Source organism: Ranitomeya imitator, chromosome 3 (genome assembly GCF_032444005.1).
Source record: "Ranitomeya imitator isolate aRanImi1 chromosome 3, aRanImi1.pri, whole genome shotgun sequence".
Lineage (NCBI taxonomy): Eukaryota > Metazoa > Chordata > Amphibia > Anura > Dendrobatidae > Ranitomeya > Ranitomeya imitator.
The window spans coordinates 743,651,401-743,669,176 of record NC_091284.1 but is presented as its reverse complement, the minus strand read 5'-3'; the positions used below and the strand labels follow the sequence as shown (position 1 = coordinate 743,669,176).

The window sequence follows — 17,776 nt, the reverse complement described above, 5'->3', positions numbered from 1 at the left end:
TGGCTTCCCTACAATATCTAACATTAAACCTGGTAAAGAATTCAGATTTGGTTGCGGTGTCATCTTGGACTTGGTTGGCCTATATATTTATTGTGTGAAAGGTTGCTAAATCAAATGAGTGGAAATTAGGCTGAGCAAACACCCTATATTAAATATAGTTTGGAATCTGCTTAGAACGTTTCCATACAGCAACTGGACAGGTATGGTGCACATCCATTGATTGGATTGGAAACTAAGGGCACCAGCACTGTAACATCACATTTTGTTAATGCATCGTTGTGATCTGAAAAATATTTAGAATTGAGAGTCCTCAGTGGTTGATACCTTTTAATGGCTAACTGAAAACATGGTAACAAATTGCAAGCTTTCAAGACTACGCAGGTATCTTCATCAGGCAATTCCTTGGGTGATTAGCAGTCTGTTTAGACGGCACGATTATCCGAAAAAACATCCTTCCTAGGAATCCTCCTCGTAATCAGCCAGTGTAAATCCACCCATAGATTCCTATATCTGTCGGAGCTTAAGTCATCCAGTAATTATTAGGATTACGGAGTTGTTATAAAGTGATGTAGCCATGTTGATTCAAGTCTTCCTTATCATATAATCTGTGTTGTACAAAGCAACAATCATCTCTGTGCAGTTCTAGGTCACAAGTGCATGAATTCCCCGTACTCGTGTGTACACACTGAACACTGCGTCCTATAGTCCTATAATAGTTACTGTGTTAATTAATATACAAACTCGGAGTTAATAATGAAGACGTATAACTAACTGCAATCAAATGAGGAAGCAAATTCTTTTCTTATGAAAGGCTGAACAAAATATCCAATTTCCAAGTAAGTGAATGGACGCCATAAGACAGAAACAGGTGCTGAATAGCACAATTATTGTAAGGGATTGTCCGGGACATTTATAGAATCCGACAGTTATATGTGGAATCCGAACAGTGTATAATATACTGACTGCTGGGATTCTGCAGTTTCTACTGTCCTGGCCTCATCACGTAATGGCTCTGAGGCCGGGGTCACACTACCGTAGAATACGGACGAGTGCTATGTGAGAAAACATTGCATAGCACTCGGACCAGTGTTAATCTATGGGGCAGCTTACATCACTGTATTTTTTCTCAGGCATATTCGACGTGCGTGTAAAATTGCGTGATTGTACTCGTATATCGTCCGAGACTCGCCAAAGCAAGCCTATGGGTGCAAGAAAAACTCAAAACACATACAGACCATTTGTCTAGCTTGCGACAAATGCACAATTTCCTCATTTCAGCCCATTGAGCCATTAAGCTCAATGGGGAAAGCAAGTGAGAAATATAAAGCCATACGCATGTCATACCGATGTCATCCGGATACATAGATGCGAGAAAATCGCATCACCGCATTGCAAATGCATTTCACACGGATGACCATATGGAGAACACTTGTGCGACTCTCGGCAGGGAGACTCGGACCGATTTTTCATACGTTAAGTGTGACTCCAGCCTATAAGTCATTTGCTGACAGCTAGTGATTAGCGAGTATACTAGTTGCTCGGGTTTTCCCAAGCACGCTTGGGTGACCTTCGAGTATTTGTTAGTGTTCTGAGATTTAGTTTTAATCACGGCAGCTGGATGATTTACAGCTACTAGCCAGGCTGAGTACATGTGGGGGTTGCCTGGTTGCTAGGGAATCCCCACATCAAGCTGGCTAATAGCTGTAAATCATTCAGCTGCAGCGATTAAAACTTAATCTCCGAACATTAACAAATACTCGGAGACCACCCGAGCATGCTCGGGAAAACCCAAGCAACGAGTACACTCGCTCATCACTACTGACAGCACATCTAGTAGCCACCGCTTTCTCTTCACATCTCTCAATGGTCTCAAATCGAGAAAAGAAATGGAGAAGCAGTGGCCCCCACATGCCCATGTCTCAAGTATGTGTGGCGTCCATTTTCACACGTGTCGGAGACCCGTACACATGCACACCCATTGTAATGTACGGGGCTGAGCACATGTCCATGTTTTCACACTGACCATGTGCCCATGTGATGTACACATAGACATGTCCATTTTTTCCGGCTGCACGGATGCCAATATATACCGCACGCGTGCACACGGATGACATACGCGTGACATCTGTGTGCCCTATGTATGACACGTACTAAAACAGAATGCAGAGTAGAAGTTAAAGATTTTTATGTGTTAGAGATGTGTAAAGACAGATATATTGTAGGATACGCAGTAAATAGATGATAGAAAAATTAATGGATGGATGGATAGATAGACCTGATCTGTGAGATATATAAGTTATATAATTAGCAGTAATGTTTCTGACATCACCGCTCTTCACAGTTGCCGGGTCTCGCGTGAGCCAGGAGTCTCCATAGGCTTTGGATGACAGATTCAGGGATCATCGTGGGAAGCGCTAGACTGGGAACTTTTCTTTCTAATAAATTGGTGAATAAGGGACAGTGTTTTGATTTTGTTTCTCTCTCTTTTATGTTTTTCAGATTCCCTGGACTATGTTGGACATGTGTGGGATTTATTGTTTAATTAATTAGCGAACCAGGGAAAGTGTGGGGGAAGTATCTTTGTGTGTGTGTGTGTGGTGTTTTTTTTTCTCTTAGTACTGGGTTAGTAATGGTAGAGTCTGATGGACACCTCTCCATTACTAACAACAGAATTTGATGTCAGCTGTGTTTTTCTCCGTGTCACATGGACGGCACACTGATGACGCACACGTACACAAGTATGTCACAGACGTCACACTAACGACGCACACATACACAAATATGTCACACGGATGTCACACTGATGACGCACACATACACAAGTATGTCACACAGACGGCACACTGACGATACACACGTACACAAGTATGTCACACAGACGTCATACTGATGACGCACACGTACACAAGTATGTCACACAGAGGTCACACTGACGACGCACACATACACAAGTATGTCACACAGACGGCACACTGACAACGCACACGTACACAAGTATGTCACACAGACGGCGCGCTGACGACGCACACGTACACAAGTATGTCACTCAGATATGCAACACTGATAAACACCGGTGCTGTGATTTTACCAGTACTGGTATCATCAGACATGTGAAGGGGGCTTATACAAAATGAAACCACCACAATCACCAGAGTCTCATGGAAAAAAGGGAAACCCCCCCATACACATTAGATAGCTGTTGGTCGGACAATGGTTGCTGTTAAATCAGCTATGACGATGCTTGCCTTCCCTCACAATAATCTGTCAGGGGCTCCTGTACAAATTAGTCGTCCGGATCCATCGATATCGGGAGGGAATGGCCAATTTTGTCTAATATTTGGAGGTTTCATACAATGTCTGTCTGACACCTGGCTGGTATATTTGGATGAATAGGTGTCAGCCCTAATTACCCCCAATAGTGTCTGATAGTAAATAGTAAGTAATAAAGTAAGGAGTCTGGTATCGGTAGCAATTACATTGCTTTATCTGGTAGCTGTTTCCTCTCCTGCAATATAAAGACTTGCTGTAGTTCAGTTAATAACCTCAAGGGAGCAATATGGCAAACAAAGAATAAATATAATGGTGCTAGTCTATGTGGATTCAATGGAGATTTACAAACGCACTGCACTGATATATGAGGCCAAATAAACAGTGCAGCCTAATAATAATTTACATTATACCGCTAACATATAAGCATCGTTTGTGAATGCAGCTGAGTTGCAGTACCACATATAACCTGTGGACAGGTGTGGCACTGTGTAAACACAGCAGTTATGTTTTGTTTGACATTTTTAAAGGTTTATTCTCGTCCACAGCTTTTTTCCTAGATAAAAGTGGTGCAGGGGCAGTCTAAAAATTACTGCTTCCTTCTGTAATAGCAGGATATCTAGCCAAGTGGATTGTGTATATAAGGGGGGGGGGGAGGTCTTTGGATCTGATCGATCTCAGTTCTGGTCAACCTATAAATATGGAAATATTTTAGGAGCGTATAACTTTTATTTGGGGGTTGCTTAGTGCTTCTGGTCTTTCACAAGAGAAGATCAACCACCGTCCTTCATTGCCTAGAAATACTTCTGTTCATATGGAAAATAGGGCAGATAATTGTAGGCCAGAGTTGAAAGGGACCTGTCAGGTTCCCTAAAGCCCCCAAAGTCCCACCTTCTTCACTTCTTCCCCCAACATAACCTTGAGTGTGCAAGATCTCCATCAATGATCTCCAACACTCTGGCGGTGACACCCAGTGTGTATGATTACTACACCCGTGACAGGAGATGTCTGGAGAAATAGAAGGGCCACCAGAATAGTCTGAGCTGAATATCATCAGTGACAAGACAGAAGTGGTTTTGCCGATCATGGCAGCAGAGTTTGTGCATACCATAAACTTGATTGATACATTGCAATACGGCTCTGTCAGATACTGGTGGGGACATTATGGAGCCTGACAGGTTTCCTTTAACTACCATCTCTATCTAGACTTAAGGGGCATTTACATTGCATCGTTCACGATTACCTTCCTGTGTAAACACGTTGAAAACGCTCATTCATCAGATATTGTATTTTACATAGCAGAAAAGATTATCGTCCTAGGCGACACATCGTGCTGTGTAAATGGGACTCGTGCGGCAACGGCGGCCTATGTGCACTCAGGGATCTATAAGAGAACACTCAGTGTGCATCATTTCCTTTGATCTGCTGTTTAAACAGGCATTCAAGTGACCGACAGCGGTTGGATCATGTCGCCGATCGGTCTGTGTAAACGAACCCTTACTTATCTTCACACTGCCTGGAGATTTTTGTTTATAACAGAAACCATTGCATAATGCCAGATCTCTTGTCCAACAGATACCAACGGAGACTTACAATGGAGACTTACATCCGTTTACACAGGCCGACTCACGATATGATTGCCGATCAGTAAACTTTTACTGATCGGCGTTCGTCTGAATGCCTGTTTACACAGGAATGCCAAAGTAAATGCAGTGTAAAAGCCCCTATACAGAGGGGTCCATTGGCTTTTTCTGCTGACATCCATTCATGTAGTACTAGAGTTCTCATCAAATAAAACAGAACCTGCAAAGGAGGCTCCAGAGATGCTTCCATAGCCTCATGTGTGGTTTGCAAACAGGAATCTCCTACTAGATACACAGATAAAAGTAGCAATTTCAGTAAGATAAGTGATGTGTCTAGTAAAATGCACCCAGAAATCAAAATAAATATTACCACACATTACTGACTGTTCACGCATCCATGTTCTAAGTTTCCCTTGCTATTCCTCCCAGCGACGGTGATGGCTTTGCCTTTACAGTGCTTCCATTGTTGCCTGAGCCTTTCTCTGGCTGCAGCAGTCCGTCAGCCTGATGAAGGTCTGACAATATAGACTGAGACGTCTGATACATTTTTTTGGATTTTTTTAGAGTAGCATCAGTGGTCCATAAGGACTGTTCCGGGGTCCTCACAGTTGCTCTACCTAAAGAGTGCTCTCCTGATCATGCACCCGACCTAAACAGACCACCATGTATCCTACAAACTGAGTTTCCATATTATAAAGGATGTATCAATAAAACATTCAGAGTTTCTGCAAACAGGATGCTCATACCAATATTTATTAACATTAATTAATTTATGTTTTAACCAAATTATGTGAAATATTTAAGAGCGTGCTGTTCCCAAAATGTACACCTATAAATCCAAAAACTGCCAGAAGAGCCCCTATGTGGTGTCATTTACAACCGTTCCTAAATACCAATTAACATGTCACATGAAAACCAATATATGTGTCCAGGAGTCTAAATGTGGTATGTATGCATCCTGAGGGTGTGTGTATTTGTACACTGTTTACTGTTTCCGACATGTGTACATACCGATGGTGTGTGTATGTATATAAACATATATACATGTTTATCCATATATTAAATATACAGTGGGGCAAAAAAGTATTTAGTCAGTCAGCAATAGTGCAAGTTCCACCACTTAAAAAGATGAGAGGCATCTGTAATTTACATCATAGGTAGACCTCAACTATGGGAGACAAACTGAGAAAAAAAAATTCAGAAAATCACACTGTCTGTTTTTTTATCATTTTTTTTGCATATTATGGTGGAAAATAAGTATTTGGTCAGAAACAAACAATCAAGATTTCTGGCTCTCACAGACCTGTAACTTCTTCTTTAAGAGTCTCCTCTTTCCTCCACTCATTACCTGTAGTAATGGCACCTGTTTAACCTTGTTATCAGTATAAAAAGACACATGTGCACACCCTCAAACAGTCTGACTCCAAACTCCACTATGGTGAAGACCAAAGAGCTGTCAAAGGACACCAGAAACAAAATTGTAGCCCTGCACCAGGCTGGGAAGACTGAATCTGCAATAGCCAACCAGCTTGGAGTGAAGAAATCAACAGTGGGAGCAATAATTAGAAAATGGAAGACATACAAGACCACTGATAATCTCCCTCGATCTGGGGCTCCACGCAAAATCCCACCCCGTGGGGTCAGAATGATCACAAGAACGGTGAGCAAAAATCCCAGAACTACTCGGGGGGACCTAGTGAATGAACTGCAGAGAGCTGGGACCAATGTAACAAGGCCTACCATAAGTAACACACTACGCCACCATGGACTCAGATCCTGCAGTGACAGACGTGTCCCACTGCTTAAGCCAGTACATGTCCGGGCCCGTCTGAAGTTTGCTAGAGAGCATTTGGATGATCCAGAGGAGTTTTGGGAGAATGTCCTATGGTCTGATGAAACCAAACTGGAACTGTTTGGTAGAAACACAACTTGTCGTGTTTGGAGGAAAAAGAATACTGAGTTGCATCCATCAAACACCATACCTACTGTAAAGCATGGTGGTGGAAACATCATGCTTTGGGGCTGTTTCTCTGCAAAGGGGCCAGGACGACTGATCCGGGTACATGAAAGAATGAATGGGGCCATGTATCGTGAGATTTTGAGTGCAAACCTCCTTCCATCAGCAAGGGCATTGAAGATGAAACGTGGCTGGGTCTTTCAACATGACAATGATCCAAAGCACACCGCCAGGGCAACAAAGGAGTGGCTTCGTAAGAAGCATTTCAAGGTCCTGGAGTGGCCTAGCCAGTCTCCAGATCTCAACCCTATAGAAAACCTTTGGAGGGAGTTGAAAGTCCGTGTTGCCAAGCGAAAAGCCAAAATCATCACTGCTCTAGAGGAGATCTGCATGGAGGAATGGGCCAACATACCAACAACAGTGTGTGGCAACCTTGTGAAGACTTACAGAAAACGTTTGACCTCTGTCATTACCAACAAAAGATATATTACAAAGTATTGAGATGAAATTTTGTTTCTGACCAAATACTTATTTTCCACCATAATATGCAAATAAAATGTTAAAAAAACAGACAATGTGATTTTCTGGATTTTTTTTTCTCAGTTTGTCTCCCATAGTTGAGGTCTACCTATGATGTAAATTACAGACGCCTCTCATCTTTTTAAGTGGTGGAACTTGCACTATTGCTGACTGACTAAATACTTTTTTGCCCCACTGTATATATTTATACACATTGTATTCTATATATGACCTGTGAGTAGATACTGTGGGCATGTGTATATATGCACATCAGATTCTATATGGGACATGTGCATTCAGATACAAAGGTTATGTTTATATATATCCATTAGATTGTATATATATGATTATACATAGACCACCTCACCAAATCCCTGTCATGGGCAGCCCAATCTCCAGACCTGAACCCCATTGAAAACCTCTGGAATGTAATCAAGAGGCTGATGGATAGTCACAAGCCATCAAACAAAGAAGAACTGCTTACATTTTTGCGCCAGAAGCAGTGTGAAAGACTGGTGGAAAGCATGCCAAGACGCATGAAAGCTGTGATTAATAATCATGATTATTCCACAAAATATTAATTTCTGAACTCTTCCTGAGTTAAAACATTAGTATTGTTGTTTCTAAAATGATTATGAACTTGTATTTTAGCCCCAAAAATATATATATTGTCATTGTTTACATTTTTTTTTTTTTAAATTCGTTTATTAATTGCAGAATAAATCATACAATACACACATTTGCATTTGATTCTATCATTATCCATTATGACATACAATGTGAATCGTTACAATGCATAGTATTACAAAAGTAATAAACAGTGCATGTCAATCACAAGTAACTTATTGTAAAACCTTAACTACCTCAACTACTAAAAGAACGAAAAGAACTAAAAGAAAACGCCGCCAAAAGAAAATTCCGTATAGATTTCACCCCGTAAGTAATGTCTCCAAAACCACAGGCCTCACCTCCCATGTATATATTAGAGTATTATAGGTTATAGAGTAAGATGAGAGGAGTTCCATTTACCCCATATTTTCTCAAATTTATCTGGACATCCTCTATTCTGATACAGTGTCCGCTCATATGGGATAATTGAGTTCACTAAATCCACCCAAACTCTAAGAGATGGGCAAGAACCACCCATCCATCTCAGCGCCAGTACTTTTCGCGCCAGGAACAGTGTCTCTCGCAAAAAAATCCCAGTGTGGTGGTCCCAAATTCCTGCATCCCACACCCCAAATAAGCAGGTCAATGGCTCAAGTGGGACAGGGATCAACAGCAAGGATGTCAACAATGTTGTCACCTCTTTCCAATAATGAGAGATAATGGGACATCTCCATATCATATGAATAAAATCCGCATCACTTAAGTGACATCTCAGACAATCTGACGAATGGAGACGTCCCATCTTGAAAAGACGAGTCGGGGTCAAATAGGATTGATATATTATGTACAGCTGAGTCATTCTATTGTTAATTGATGGGGAAACCTTAGTTGGAGATTCCAAAATGTCTTCCCATTCTTCCCCCAACGTATCCGGAAGAAGCCCCTCCCACCTTTTCTTAATAGAATCTATAGTAGACCCCTCTCCTATGGATAATAGATAAGTGTATAAGGAGGAGATAAGTCCTTGAGGGCCTTGTGAATTGAGAATACCTATCAGTGGAAGAGATGAAATGGCTCGACCCGTACCCACATTTCGCATGTGTGATTGAAAGGCTGATCTCAATTGCAGATAGCGGAAAAATTGGGACCTTGGGATGTTATAAGTATTTTGTAATTGTTCAAAGGAGATAAAAAAACCCTGGTTGTGTACATTTCCCACTGAGAGAACACCGTGTGATATCCAAAATTCTGTGGATGGGTGGCCCAACAATCCCGGGAGATAACTGTTATTCCACAGTGGCATTTCAGCCACTATATCAACAAATTTAGTTATTTTTTTTATTTGACTCCATATTGATCTTGCCAACCGAAGCAAAGGAAGCAAACGGGGAACACCAACCCTCTCCATCTCCAAAAACCCCAGTGGACAATCGATCCTAGCAGAGTAAAGCAAATGACTCTCTGAATTAGGAAGAGGATTAGAATTATTGGGCATCCACTTATTTATCATTTTAACCTGCCCGGCTAGATAATATAAGTAGAAGTCTGGCAAAGCCGCTCCTCCCCCCCGTCTCGGTCTTTGTAGAGTAGATAACCTAAGTTTAGGCCTACTTTTCCCCCATATAAAGGACGTGGTTAGGGAATTTAGAGTCGCAAAGAGGGATTTAGGTATTGGGACAGCACTATGTTGAAGGCAGTAGTTCAACTTGGGAAGCAGTATCATTTTGATCAAATTAATGCGGCCAGCCACAGAGAGAGGGAGTTTATCCCAAGTATTAAATTTAGATTTTACCAGATCAATTAATGGGTAAATGTTAAATTGTAAATCAAATCTACTATGTTGAGACATATGTATTCCTAGATATTTGAAATTAGAGACAATGGGTAACGCCGAGAGAGTCCCGAGACGCAACATTGGGGTATGAGAAAGAGGCATCAGGGCAGACTTATCCCAATTTATATAAAGACCAGAGAATTTGCTAAATTTGTCTATAATTGTTATTACTTTTGGTAGCGTATCCTCTGTTTGATCCATAAATACCACCATATCATCAGCATAGAGGCCAATAATATCTACCCGATCTGCAATGTGTATCCCCTTGATGTCACTGGAGGATCTCATCTGTATTGCCAGAGCCTCTATTGCCAATGCAAATAGAGCAGGGGAGAGAGGGCACCCCTGGCGAGTCCCTCTATGTAAAGAAAAAGGCTCGGATATTGAGCCATTCACTATCATACGCGCCCTAGGTTTCGTATATATTGTTCCTATCCCTTTCAGAAATCTGTCCCCAAAACCATACTTCCGCAAACATGCAAACAGAAAGGACCACTCGAGGGAGTCAAAAGCTTTGGCTGCATCCAGCGATGCCAATGCCCACTTATTATCTGGCTCCAAAGAGCTATATTGAATAACCGATTGGACCCGTCTAATATTGATGGAAGTACTTTTCCCAGGCATAAAGCCTGTTTGATCTGGGTGTATGAGATCTAATATAATTGTATTCAGTCTGGTAGCCAGAATTTTAGTAAAAATCTTGTAATCTACGTTCACCAGGGATATAGGTCGGTACGATCCACAATCGAGAGGATCCTTCCCTTCTTTCCTGAGTACTATAATATTGGCATCATAAAACGTTTCAGGAACAGACTCTCCCCTCCATATTCCCCCGAGTACCTTCAATAGAAGTGGTGCCAACTTGTCCCTGTATTTCCTATATAGCTCAATGGGGAACCCATCAGGACCTGGGGCCTTCCCTGTAGCCATGTCCGCCATAGCCTGCTCCACTTCCTCCAAAGTAAACTCCGCATCCATAAAGGCCTGTTGGGATGGGCTCAACGAGGGAAACGTTATCTCCGATAAATAATCCAAACATTCATTAGTATCAAAACCGCTACCAGATTTATATAACAAATTATAATAATCGTGAAAACCTTGAAGTACCTCATCAGTAGAGGACACTATTGTACCATCAGGCATACGGATTTGTAATATTGTGTTGGATGTATTGTGTTGGCGCACTAAGAAAGCCAAGAGCGTACTGGCCTGGTTCCCCAGCTCAAAATAGGACTGGCGAGTAAAGAATAATTTACGTTTCGATTTAACGTCTATATGTTGGGCATATAATCTCTGGGAGGTGAGCCACTCAGCCCTGTTACTGCTGGTCTGGTTTGCTATATATGTAGCCTCTGAATCCTTTAATCGTTGCTCCATCTCGTCATCCTCCCCCGCCGTCACCCTTTTAATGTAAGAGATTGTAGAGGACAAGCATCCCCTTAAATATGCCTTCAGGGTGTCCCAAAATAAACCAAGATTCTGGGGTTCTGGATGTGCTAAAATAAAACTATTTAATTGTTCGACTGTCCTGTCACTTGAATCTATCAATTTCAACCAAAAAGGGTTTAATTTCCAGGATCTATTGTTATTGGATTGACCATGTTTAAGTTTAAGAATTACTGGACTGTGGTCCGAGATCCCCCTGTTACCATGTTCAATAGTATCCACCTGCAGTGCCACGCCACTAGATCCAAATATATAATCTATACGAGATAAAGATTGTTTAGTGGATGAGTGGCAGGTATACCCTCTATCCTCTGGATGACTCATTCTCCACAAGTCCAACCAACCGCTGCCATCCATAAATAGCGCCAGCTGGGAGGGCGATTGAGGCAAAGACTCCCCGGATACTGTGTTATCCAACCTCACTCTGTCCCTAGAATGGTCCATTACTAGGTTGAAGTCACCCATACAGATAACATTGGCATCTGGATATTTTAAGGAGAAACCTAATGCCATGCGGAGAACCGACATACTAGCAGGGGGAGGATTATAAACACAAAGTATCACATATTCACATGAATTGAGAACTGCATGTACAAAAACAAAGCGGCCTTCCGGATCCCGCCGTGCCTCCCTCGCCTCCCACCTAACCCCCCTGTGTATCAATAAGGAGACCCCTCTTGAGTAGCTAGTATGGAATGCATGGAGCGACCACTGTACCCATGGCTTTTGTATACATCGAACCGTATCCCTAGTCAGGTGTGTCTCCATCAATGCCACGACATGAGGATTGTGTTTTTTGATCTGTGAAAATACTTTAACTTTCTTCCGAGGAGTCTTAATACCCCGTATGTTCCAGGTCATATATATAATTTCAGATCCCATATTTATATAAAAAGAGAAAAATAATATATGTCAACAATATTATACGGGCGTGATCCAGAGACACCTCACAGAGCAAAAAATAAAAAAAATCAATATTGGCGGCAACCATATACATCAAACAGTCAGAACTAGTGCATAAACTCAAACCCAACATAACTTGAACAATAGAGGAGCATGCTTCCATACTCCCACAGTCAAATAGAAACGGGGATACCCTCACTGAATTCAGTGTCCGGTATTGTTGACTTCTTTCGCACCTATGCAAAGAGCTCTATTTATATTGCCATTTGATAAAGAACCCAAATTAGGAGCTTTTTTGGGCTTTGGACCCTCCGTGAGACCGCAACCATTCGGCCACTTCTGCTGGGTCTGTAAAAAATGAAGAGGATCCATCATGGACAATGCGGAGCCGGGCTGGATAGAGCATGGAATAAATTATATTCTTGTCTCGAAGTAGCTTTTTGACTTCCATAAATCGTGCCCGCTGTTTCTGGAGCTCCATGGAGAAATCCGGAAAAATCGATATGATGGAATTGTTGAGTTTAATGGGGCCCTTCTGCCTTGCCAAGCGAAGAATAGCATCTCTGTCTCTGCAATTAAGGAGGCGTGCCAGAAATGGTCGAGGTGGAGTCCCAGGGGGCAGAGGCCTCGTTGGGACCCTATGGGCTCTTTCCACTGAGAATGTTGAGGAGAATCCATCTCCCAGAGTGGACTTAAGCCAATCTTCCAGGAATTGCTCAGGCTGCTGACCCTCCGATCTCTCCGGGAGACCAATAATTCGAATATTATTGCGACGCAGTCTGTTTTCCAAATCATCCGCCTTTTGTTTCCATGCGTTTACGGAACCAGCAGCTTTTGTCAGTTTAGCTTCCATGGGAGTAATAGTATCTTCTATATGTGACACTCTTGTTTCTACCTCCGAAATACGCCCCCTCATAGCCTGCATGTCATGTCGCAAACGACCCACCTCAGTATGTACATCCTCTATTTTTTCCGTAAGAGATGATCTAGTGAGGGAGATAGCCTGCATTAACTGCTCGGATGCTTGTTTAAGAGTCAGCTCGTCTTGTTCTCCCTCCTCGTTGCTATCAGAAGGACGGCTCTTACGCTGGGTAGGTGCAGGATTATTTCTGAGAGTGCGCACATTGTCCGAGGAATCATCTCTGGCAAATTTCCTCAGTTTATCAGCCGCCCCTGCTCCCTTAGAGTGTTGCATGGTGGGCAAGCAGAGAAACTCCACAAAGTAATCCTGGTTGTGATTGCAGATAAACCAAGCTCTAGCTTCAGGTCCTGTATAATGTTATACTGTACGTCAAAGGGGGCCACAGGGCTGACAGACAGTAATAATGAGGGTCGCAGGGTGGTTGTTCAGATGCTCACACAGGCTCTATAGAACCGAACGGGCTCTCAGTCCGCGCACAGGGAGGTCAGCAGGAAAGGGGTTAATTCCCAGTTTTATGGTGCTGCTAAACGAAGCGGCTGTATGACAGGGGAGGCACAGGGCCCAATATTTCAGGGCACACACCGCACCACCCCCCCAGTTCCTTATTTGCGTGTTCTCCTTCCAAGCAGCACCGCAGGTATATGAGGCACTGCTCCCTTTGCTGTTAGGGAGCGTGCTATGCTAACGTCCGTCACTCCCGTGGGCACCGCTGTCCCCCTCAGGTCTCCCAACCTCCGTGCACAAGCACCGCTCTCACCGCTGCGATCCTGCCTCCGTTCGCCCCGACGAGAAGAGAGCCCGGCTTCAGCAGGAGACGGCGCCGCGTTCTGTGTCCTGGAGCGCGCGCACCGAAGATGGCCGCCACTGCACGTGGGTCCTCCCGGCCTCTCTGTCCCTGCAGCTCCCGCCGCCTCAGATCACTACGGCAGCCGTCCGGAGGGCTCACAAGGTTCCTCTAAGTGTGGGGTCTCAGCCCCTGTCGGTTCTGTTTGCGGGGATTAGATATATGTGGCAGGATGGAATCAGGATTTATGGAGCTCTCACTCAGTGCGTCCTTCTTCTCCGGCTACATAGCCACGCCCCATTGTTTACATTTTAAAAATTACAAAAAGGAAAATGGGCAGATGCAAAAGTTTGGACATCCTGCATGGTTAGTAACTAGTAGCAACCCCTTTAGAAAGTATCACAATTTGTAAAGGCTTTTTTGTAGTCAGCCAAGAGTCTTTCTATTCTTGTTGGAAGGATTTTCATCCTTTCTTTCTTGGAAAATTCTTCCAGTTCTGTGTGATTAACTGCGATGCTATTTTGAGGTCCAGCCACAGATTTTCAATTAAGTTCTTCAAATCAGGGGACTGTGAGGTCCATTGTAAAATCTTTAGCTTGCGCCTTTTGAGGTAGTCTATTGTGGATTTTGACGTGTGTTTAGGATCATTACCTATTTGTAGAAGCCATCCTCTCCTTAACTTCAGCTTTTTTTTACAGATGGTGTTATGCTTGCATCAAGAATTTGTTGAAATTTCATTGTATCCATTCTTACCTCTACCTGTGACATGTTCCCAGTGCCATTGGCTTCAATACAACCCTAAATCATGATTGATCCACCTCCATGCTTAATGGTTGTCAAGATGTTCTTTGCCTTAAATTCTGTGCCCTTTTTCTCCTCACATACCTTTGATCATTGTGGCCAAAGAGTTATTTTGTAACCTCATCAGTCCATGGGACTTGTTTCCAAAATGCATCAGACTTGTTTAGATGTTCTTAACTCTGAGGCTGAATTTTATGGTGAGGACCCAGGAGAGATCTTCTACTGATGACTCTTCCATGAAAGCCATATTTGTACAGGTGTCTCTGAACAGTAGAACAATGTACCACAACTCCAGAGTCTACTAAATCTTTCTGAATGTCTTTTGCAGTCAAGCGGGGGTTCTGAGTTGCCTGTCTAGCAATTCTGCGAGCAGCTCTCACTGAAATTTTGCTTGGTCTTTCAGAGCTTATCTTGACCTCCACTGTTCCTGTTAACTGTCATTGCTTAATTACATTTAGAAATGAGTAAATTGCAATTTGAAAATATTTTGCTTCTTTTAGCCTTCTCCTGCTTTGTTGGCCTCACCATTTTCAGAGTGCTAGTCAGCTGCTTAGAAGAAGCCAAATATTTAGAATTGAGAGTCCTCAGTGGTTGATACTGTGGCACCCCTAGGGGTATTTGCCACAAAAATAGTTACTGACACTAAATACAAATACTAAAATAGCAAGACTGCACTACCACCTCCGGCCAGAAGGGGGAGCTCCAGAGACTCCCCTTGATCCATTCTGGTCTGAGTAAAGAACTGGCAGTTGGGCTAAGGAGTTGAAAGTGAGAGGTCATACAGCTGAATTTCTAACAGCCCTATGACGGTTTCCAGGCCCAAATCACCGGCCTGAGGAGAAGAGGGACAGAGAAAAAGGACATTGTGAGAACCGGGTAGCATTAATCACTACCCAGAACAGGCGCAAAGACGGATACCAGATCCGCGGCTGTATTCATTATATATAATACAGCAACCGGAAAAACGTGAGGTGATATCAGCTTCACTAGGGCCGGACGCAGCAACAGACACAGAGTTCAGCGGTACTCCCGGAGGGGGTAAGCCGATAAAAGGACTCGGGTTGCCCGTCGAACTAGGACCCGGAGGGGACAGATTGGGCCGGCAGCCAGTTCACATATAGCAGCAGGGCCACACAGAAACTGCGTACAATAAGAGGCGAAGACCCCGGCAGGGTCAAAGTAACTCAGAGTTCCCATACAGACTCCGGTGACAGGACTGGATTGTAAATCCCTTTATGTTGAAGTAAACTGGTTAAACGTTTCAGTGCCTCAGTCTTTCATTTAGACAATAGCCATCTATCCAGGATCAGGATCATCACCGCTGGGAGAACCTGCTGCTGATCAAGTAAGTGCCTGTTCCCTCATGATACCCCTTACACTGTGCATTGCCTGAGGCCACAGCACCGGGTCAAGCCACCCGTGACATCCCCCTCAAGAGACAGACCCCATTGGTCCGGTGCTGGGTACCCAGGTCTCCTGGGCGTCACAATACCTTTTAATGGCTAACTGAAAAGATGGTAACAAATTGCAAGCTTTCGAGACTACACAGGTCTCTTCATCAGGCAAAGACTAAAAGAAATTCTGAAGAATCACATATTTATGCACAACATAGTACAGGGAAAAAAAAAAAAAACATGGATGAGACAGGTGACATGAAGCAGAATTACCATGAGTGATAAACAGTTATGTCCATAAATATTGGGCCAGTTCTTAGATAAGGATTGTTTTATTGTCCTCTGACCCCCCCCCCCCCCCCCACTACTGTGTTTTAGGCAGCCCCCAAATCTAAGAAGCATCATTGTCAAGAGCTCCCTGTCCTCTCCAACAGCTGCAGGTACCTTTCCTTGCAACCAGAAAAAAATATAAAACCTGTCCATTTATAATGACCACGGACAAGATAAAGATCCCCAATTCACATCAGGACTACAAGATACCATGTACTTTCAGCTGCATCACTTCTAATGTGATGTACCTAATTATTTGTACTAAATGTTCAACTGGGGGTCTGTATGTGGGGGAGACAGGGCAAAAACTGAGGACAAGGATGAATTCTCACTGCCACACAATAAGAGAAAAAAGAATGGATCTACCTGTGGCAATACATTTTTGTCTCCCAAATCATAACATTATGGACATGAAACTACTTGTGTTAAAAGGTAGCTTCAAATCTCAGAGAGACAGAAGAGTATGGGAATATAAACTGATGGCGACCTTTGACAGTCTTAATGCAGGAATGAATGTGTCGCACGGATTTATGTCTTTTTACATCAACTAAGGAACTTGCCCCTCACACTATGAGGGGTCATCACAACAGAGACCCTAATCAGAGGACAATAAAACGATCCTTATCTAAGAATTGGCCCAATATTTATGGACATAACTGTTTATCACTCATGGTAATTCTGCTTCATGTCACCTGTCTTATACATGGTTTTGTTTTTGGGTTTTTTTTCTGTGCTATGTTGTGCATAAATATGTAATTCTTCAGAATTTATTTTAGTCTTTGCCTGATGAAGAGACCTGTGTAGTCTCGAAAGCTTGCAATTTATTACCATCATTTCAGTTAGCCATTAAAAGGTATCAACCACTGAGGACACTCAATTCTAAATATTTTTCTATCTACTGGCTAACACGGTACCAAGATATATATCTTTCCTGTAGAAGCCATGGCTGCTGTTTTTTGGTAGAAAGTTAGAGGAGGCTGAATTTTTATAAAACTGGGAAATTTGTATCATGTAGCCTTTCCTAATGGTGATAGTGAACAAGCCATAACTCTAACATGCTAATTAAGGTCTGAAACCTTGGTTAAAGTTATCGGAGCACACAACTCTCCAAGGGTGCCCAGGAAAGAAATATATCTTGGTACCATGTTAGCCAGTAGATAGAAAAACATTTCAATTGGTCCATTTTCCTGTTAGTAATTTTTAAAATGTAAAAAAATTAAAAATGTATATATTTTTTGCTTAAATACTAAGTAAATGTGTCATCTTTAACTTTAGGCCTTTTAGAGATCATTTCATCTTCAACTTGCTCAACTGTTCGCTAAAACGTAATTTTTGACCAGGGGTGCCCAAACTTTTACATGCCACTGTATATACCTGTCAGATTCTATATGTGATATGTGTACTTTAGGAAGTTGTACATATCTGTA

General features: G+C 42.7%; 1 protein-coding gene across 2 annotated transcripts in view; it reads right to left on the bottom strand.

The window, feature by feature from the left end:
- The window catches only part of LOC138671042 (phosphatidylinositol 3,4,5-trisphosphate 3-phosphatase TPTE2-like), an 80,303-nt gene that overhangs the window by 61,763 nt on the left and 764 nt on the right, over positions 1-17,776 (bottom strand). The window lies entirely within an intron of this gene.